At 37.7% G+C, this 7131-nt stretch overlaps 1 long non-coding RNA gene across 1 annotated transcript; it reads right to left on the bottom strand.

Annotated features, from left to right (window-relative positions):
• Positions 1 to 1624: 1624 nt before the first annotated feature.
• On the bottom strand, positions 1625 to 4705 carry LOC115928891. Its single transcript, XR_004066274.1, has 2 exons — positions 4342 to 4705; positions 1625 to 3787 (listed from the first exon to the last, which is right to left on the bottom strand). It is a non-coding gene; the product is annotated as an uncharacterized LOC115928891 (long non-coding RNA).
• Between the last annotated feature and the right edge of the window lie 2426 nt (positions 4706 to 7131).

The following is a 7131-nucleotide window of genomic DNA, read 5'->3' as shown; positions in this document are numbered from 1 at the left end:
AATATATAAGGAATAACTGAGTCATTTAATCATTTTATGGGGATTGATGCGCTATTTTGATGCATAACATATCATTACTTGACAAAGCCCTAAGGGCGAAACTTTGTAAACAATTTTTTCGTCTACGGAGCATCATTATTTGTTGTATTTTTGTGCATTTTCTCGAACTCAAAGCAGAAATCTAGACTTTCTTCTCTACATACATACAGTAAAACCTGTATAATGAACACCGCTCAAGGAATACAAGAAAATCTTTACAGGCAGGGGGTCTTTAAGTACAGGTTTCTTTAGAGCACGTTTCAATGAGAACCACTGTTAAAGGGAAACATAAATTGTGGTCTAAAGCGGGTTCACTGTTTGTAAGTATATATACATATTTTATTCTCTATTCATGAATATATAAAATAAAGAAATTCAGAACTACCGTTTACTACCCCTTTACAATATCATTTACATCAACATATTTCCAAATAGACCGGAGTTATCGTAGTTAATAATACTGTAAACACACTGCAAAGGCATATTAATCATAATTGTTGATTTCTACTGGCATATGACATCTTTATGCTCCGCTTTATTCAATTCTACAGAACAAAGTCTAACCTTAATCTACCAGTATGATTTCAAGGAGACTTGTAAACGATCTGTTATGAATATTTTTATTGGTAATTTCTTTCCTTGAACATGTCGCTTCACCTATTATCAGTGGTACTTTCCTTAAGGATATGCAATTTCCAAGAATCAAACTTCGAAAGAGACCGGCAAAATGATGCAAAGTTATTCATTTAAACGTTGTATACAAACACACAGGATTTAATATGCATGGCAGACAATGAATAAAGGTTATCTATGTAGTGGCGAAGCGCCTGTCCCGTCGGGGGAGGGGGAGGGGTCGTAGGGGTGCTATGCCATCAAGGGGGGGGGGGGGGCTAGGAACAAATCAATCAGGACTGTGGAACAAAATGTTGATTTTGTTAATGCTACAGGGCCATTTAGAAGTGTAATGTAATATTTTCTATAGCATTCCACCCTCTCTCTCTCTCTCTCTCTCTCCCCCCTCTCTCTCTCTCTCTCTCTTCTTCTTCTCTCTTTCTCTTTCTCTTCCTCACTCCATCTCATTCTCCCCTTATTTTTGGCTCTTAGCGGAGATATAAAGGGGAGTGTGCCACACTAAAGATATGGACTGGGCGGGTACCTGTAATTTGTATTGTGATGGATAATTTTTATGTGAGTATAACAAAACAAGTGTATCGAGTCAGAGTTTTGTCAGCCGAAAAAATTCGACAAAAATTCATGATTAAGGCACGACTGAGTGGGGCAAATGATCATTACGATCATTATGACTCATGATGATTTTATATTCAGTCTGCCGTGATCTATACAGCTCACATAAAGTACTCATAACTCGGCTAAAGATGTACTTAATATTTACCATATTCACTATAAGATGCATTTAAACATTGTACAGTGTACAGTTATTGGTGAGGAATAAGATTTAACTTATACTGTCTGAATTATGACTTCAGTTTTAATCATAAGCGTTTCAAGATCTTGATTTTGATTTTGATTTTGATTTTGATTTTGATTTTGATTTTGATTTTTTTTTTTTTTTTTTTTTTTTTTTGGGGGGGGGGGGGGTCGTCAAGCATCCAAGCCAATTATAGTTTTAGCATGGAAATTACAGACTCTGGGTGTTGCGGCAAATGCAGCCTGCTTCTGTCGCTGCTGCTACTAATACTACTACTACTACTAATACTACAACTATCATTACTAATGCTACTACTACTACTACTACTACTACTACTACTACTACTACTAATAATAATAATAATAATACTGCTATCACTGTACCACCAATTAATACTACTGCGTCTACTAGTATATTCTTATGATGTGTAACGGTAAATGCAATATTCACTTTTAAAAAATACATAGAAATAACATGTGTATTAAGAGCATGATATTCAGTGTACGCCAACGTAGAAAGTTGTTACTATAATAGAAAATGGTATGAAAAATGAAATTGATGTCCATGCCCTATCCCAAAGCATTCATTTCCACACCTAAGTATACTGCATACTCAATGTATTGGGAATGCAACATTGTAATATTAGTATAATATGCTTACCTCTGTCACACCGCCAACCAGACCACAAATCGACCGATAACCGACAGAATATTGCCCATTTGGGGTAATGTAATATTTCAGTTCGCTCTACCATCTATCTGGAGTCGGTCTTGTCGGTGTGACCGGGTTACCGGCTAGAAATATGGCCTCATTTGCACCGGAAGGAAGGTACCGGCTCGGTACCCGATCTCCGGAAACCGTCATTCAAAAAAACACCTAAGAACAACAGTTTCTGTGGCTTCACTATTATCTCACCAATGCATGGTGAAATAAGACTCCCCGTAGCCATGACGGATTAAAATGTGGTTAAAAAAACGGAATCAAAATAAGACTTATAAGGTTTATAAGTTAATAGTCATATCCTGTGTTACAAAATGCCTCCATTCCTCCCCAAGTGTTTAAAAAAAAAGACATTACCGACTAAAATTATTATTAGTTTAGAGAAAAGAGAGAACAATCATTTCCTCATGCTGCGTGATTTGTTTAATGTTATCGCTGACATGTTAAGCGATGTACAGAGCTGATCCTGCATGTTTTACAAAATATATTGGGCAAAGCAGAATTGTTTTACCGAGGATTTTGTTTTAAGGATGACACGGTATATTGTTGCATACAATACTTTTTATTGATTTCGTTTTGACATGATAGCTTACATTTCAGAGAGTTAAGCAAATTGAAAGATGGGATTGCGTCGAGAACTCTAGTCAACAAAATCTCTGCGCCCGAGCACAATGTATATGACGAAGTATATCCGCATACACCCATGTCTAACTTTGACATCATCTTCTACAATCTACAGGAATTATATATAATAGCATGAGCAACAGTACTAATCATAACAAAACTTTGTTGCAAATGAGTAATCTTGCATTCATATCGTCTGTTTCTTTCTCAAAGTATTAGAATAGGTTTCAAACATTACTAACATAATTATTCTGACAAAAAAGGAGTTTAACTCTCCAACTTTTAGAAGACGTATACATGTCTACTCGGGGGTAGTTCTAACGAGGACACCCTAGACAAAAATAAGATAACAAAACTTGATAAGTGTTCTGTTCAGGTGTTCGTCATGAGAGAAGAACGTTCTTGAGCTTTGTCGAATTGTGTCCAATTACATCGATTATCGAGGTTCGGCGCACATTACTGCCTTCATAATATTATTATCACGGTTATGTCTCAAACACGACGGGAGACAAGCTTGTTTACATAAACTTGTTCTATAAATACGACACATTCGTGAAATATGTTCTGTACATGTTTGACAAATATAGATTATGCGAAGGCATCAAAAGATTATCACATTTATTGTGATAAATATATAAAGTCCAATCTCACATGCAGACAGTGAGACAGATACCCTGCCAAACAAAACACACATACCCATAAACATCACAAGTTCTGGCTTATCTTCACAATCCAGGCACTGTCTAAAACACACGTCAAACAATGTTTACTTCCCTCCTCACAAATCATTATGGACTTTGTTTCTATAAATAGTCGTAAACAGCTTAATCAAAGTAATAAGCCTTCACAGATGTCGGAAATAAAGCTATGAAAGATATTTGTGCACTTACTGTGTTTGTCCCATTGGGCTACGTGTTGCGAGCCCTTCCCCTTGGACATGTCGCCCGACTGGTCCCTGCTAAATCGAAGACGAATCTGAGAAACAAGACAGAGAAATCAAGCTATCCAAATTATGTATCACTTATTAGAAGAAGGGGATGAAAGAGCACGTCCAAGATGATTAGGTGACCAGTAGGGGTCCAGTCCTGGAGCTAGATCGTCTGAAGATAGTCGTCGTATTAATCCAAGGTTAGAAGATGTAGGACTGGTATATATCCAGGTATTAAAACCAAGAGGCCGCTCAGGTTGTGCTGGAATTCCTAGGGATGATATCAAACTGGGACATAGGAGGTAATCAGCTGTGATATGTTGTTATAAAGAAGAAATAAAGAATAAGAAGTTGCTGCGAAGCAACCTGCGGATCGACGAAGCTGTCCTCGCCCGAGCCGCTCCAAGCGATCACTCACGGTACCCGTTCTATTGTTCAGTCCTCGGTTGCATGGTCGAAAGAACTCGAATAAAGGCAATGCTCTCGAGCAAACCTCACTTAAATTATATCAACAATAGCTCAAAGGGCTTTTCCTTTACCAATAGAAGACGGTATCATGGAGAAAGTGAAAGGGAAGATAAAAGAATAGAATTATACAAACCATTATGTATCTGCTTGTGATTGTAGTCCAACGGGTAATAACTCCATTCGCTGGCTTCTTTTCGTGGAATGACCGCACTTCGATGCGAACGTTTCTCACACACACCAAAATAGATCAGCTCGCTCGGTACGTTTACTAGAGCAAGTTCTTATCTCTCGTTGGTACATCCGAGAGAAAAAATGATAACCGAAAATAGTATAACAAAACTGTGATTAAAAACAAACAACGCAATCACACGTTTTTCGTAGATAATAATTAATGTTCATGCATTTGAATGCAATGATGAATGATAAGATCGAATGATCTATAAGTGATATGATAACAATTATCAAATATTTTTCTTTATGAAATCATAATTTGTTTCTTAATGACCTTTACATCATGACAAATCGGCTTGCGTTTATTGTGGAGTAGTCGAAATAGATATATAAAAAAAAAAAAAAAAAAAAAAAAAAAAAATGATTCAACAAAATTGTCGTATGGGGTTTGGGGGAGTGGGGTGGTGGAGAGGGAGGGGAGGGGGGGGGGGGGGTAGGAATGGGGGAGAAGGCATTGAATTTAATCAAGATATGAATGAGAACACATAGCCTGGCCTGAATACTAAGCCAATGAGGCTTTCAATTCTTTATTTTATTGTATTTATCTTTTTGTATATTATTGATTTCTATGTGGAGGTGTCGTGGTATAGTGGTTCAATCGATTGACTCTCAATGTAAGGGTTTAAGGTTCAAAATTCCAGCCCGTCTAGCGTGTTTTCGCAAGATATATAAATACACACTATTTGCCTTTTTCCATCCAGGTGTAAAACAAAAGATACACGTCAATAATGCAAGGGTAATACTGATTGCAGGTCTGCAGGGCCCGCAGAAAAAGCAGTATCAATACTGATGTAGTTATCCTGGGTAAACAAGACCCAAATTAGTCTTAATTAGCATATCCATGCGCATTAAAGTGACTTTAACATATTTTCTCCAATACATGTCATGTATATAAAATTACCCATCGAATGCATAATCAATACCAATAAGATGAACATGTGAGGAAGGTAACAGCTATAGCATGAAGCCATAAGTTCAAATAAGAAGTACAAAAGGGGGAGAGTGGCTTGTCAAGAAAGGAAGAAAAGGGGGGGGGGAACGTTGGTATCATAACGACAACAATGTTGTGGAGAAGACGAAATGGGAAAACAACAAAAGAACTTTTTTTTTATAATTTGTGTAGAATTCCGGGAGGAGGGGGGGGGGGGGGGGGAGGAATTGGAGAATTCGGGTTCAATCGAGGTCGTGCTGATAGAGCGGCTGATCGATGCAATTATGGACCCGAATCTAAAAATAGCTAGACTCTGAACCTGAATTTATTATTAAATAAACAAAGATAAAGTTTTTAGCCCCCGTGTCAATTCCGGAGCTGATTTATGATGGCAAGTGTCGTATTATCATGTCTAGTACATTGCATGCTTAGTGACCGTTCAGTATATTATGTCTAGGGAAATGTATAATAATGTGACTTAATGTCCGTGTGTTTATAGGGACTGGAATACAAAATCGAAGAAAAGATGTAAGCCCAACAAGCATACACACTTAACTTTTCTTCCAGGTTAAAATATTTAGGGTCTAAAGAGAGAGAGAGAGAGAGAGAAAGAGAGGGAGGGAAAAAAAAAGGGGTGAGAGAGAGATAGAGAGAGAGGGGGAGAGAGGGAGAGAGAGAAAGAGAGAGAGAGAGAGAAAGAAAGAAAGAGAGGAAGAGAGAGAGAGAGAGAGAGAGAGAGATGGAGAGGGAGAGAGAGAGGGGGCGGGGTAGGAGGGGAGGAAAGGAAGCAAGCAGACACCGATATAGCTTCTTCTTTATAAAAAAAAAAGGGGGAGGCACTTCATTTGAAGAGAGCCATTATAAACTAAAATGTAGACATTGCAACAAAGAGTATTTAACTGAACAGACCGAGGTTGAAAAGATGAAATAAAAAGAAGATGAACGCATGAATAAATGCAATACGGGTGAAACATGTCCTCCCTTTCTTTCAACAAGTGGATGTATGATACGTGATAATGAAGCAAGAACCAAGACATGGGCGGTGAGAGCCAGGGAAACTCATCACTGCGGTTGAATTACTCGTCAGCCCCTTGTCGCTTTGACTCCAAGAAATCGGCTAAATTCACACTGTCAAGCGTTGTGGCTTCGAAGAATTTCCATGGTGACTACAAAGTGAGTCAAAACTTTAGGGGAGGATGTTTACAATTTGTTTGTAAGTTTAATTAATTGGTTGTGGTCAAAAAAATAGTTTCCATGGTAAAATAGAAAAGTTTTACGGAAGGCTTTTTATTATCCTTGACTTGGGTGAGATCATTCTTGTGTTTGTATTCGATAGATCACGTAAACATGTTCGCTCCTTTCTTCAATATTTTGCTATAAAACAAACAAAACACGACAACAAAATTTAACACTTTATCAGTAGCAAATATCAGGGGGAGGGGGTGGAGGCACATCTGGCCCGTTGGCATACGTTGACTGCACAAAACTACCCCCTATTTGTGTTTGTGTGCCCCTTTCAAATTCAAGGAGTTTCGAACATTTTTTGGTGTGTGTGTATTTCACTATTTGTCCATACAAAAAATATGAAGATAATAATGATAACTAGAAAAGATTGCATTAATGATGATGACGACGATACTGAGCTAGAATGATGATGATGGTACTGATGATGATGATGAAGATGAAGATGGTGATGATGATGAAGATGATGATGAAGATGATGATGATGATGGGGATGATGATGGTGATGATGATTTGACA

The sequence above is a fragment of the Strongylocentrotus purpuratus genome, unplaced genomic scaffold (genome assembly GCF_000002235.5).
Source record: "Strongylocentrotus purpuratus isolate Spur 01 unplaced genomic scaffold, Spur_5.0 spur5_scaffold_3, whole genome shotgun sequence".
NCBI classification, from domain to species: Eukaryota; Metazoa; Echinodermata; class Echinoidea; order Camarodonta; family Strongylocentrotidae; genus Strongylocentrotus; species Strongylocentrotus purpuratus.
Note: the sequence above shows the minus strand (reverse complement) of the source record. Positions and strands in the feature narration are given on the sequence as shown.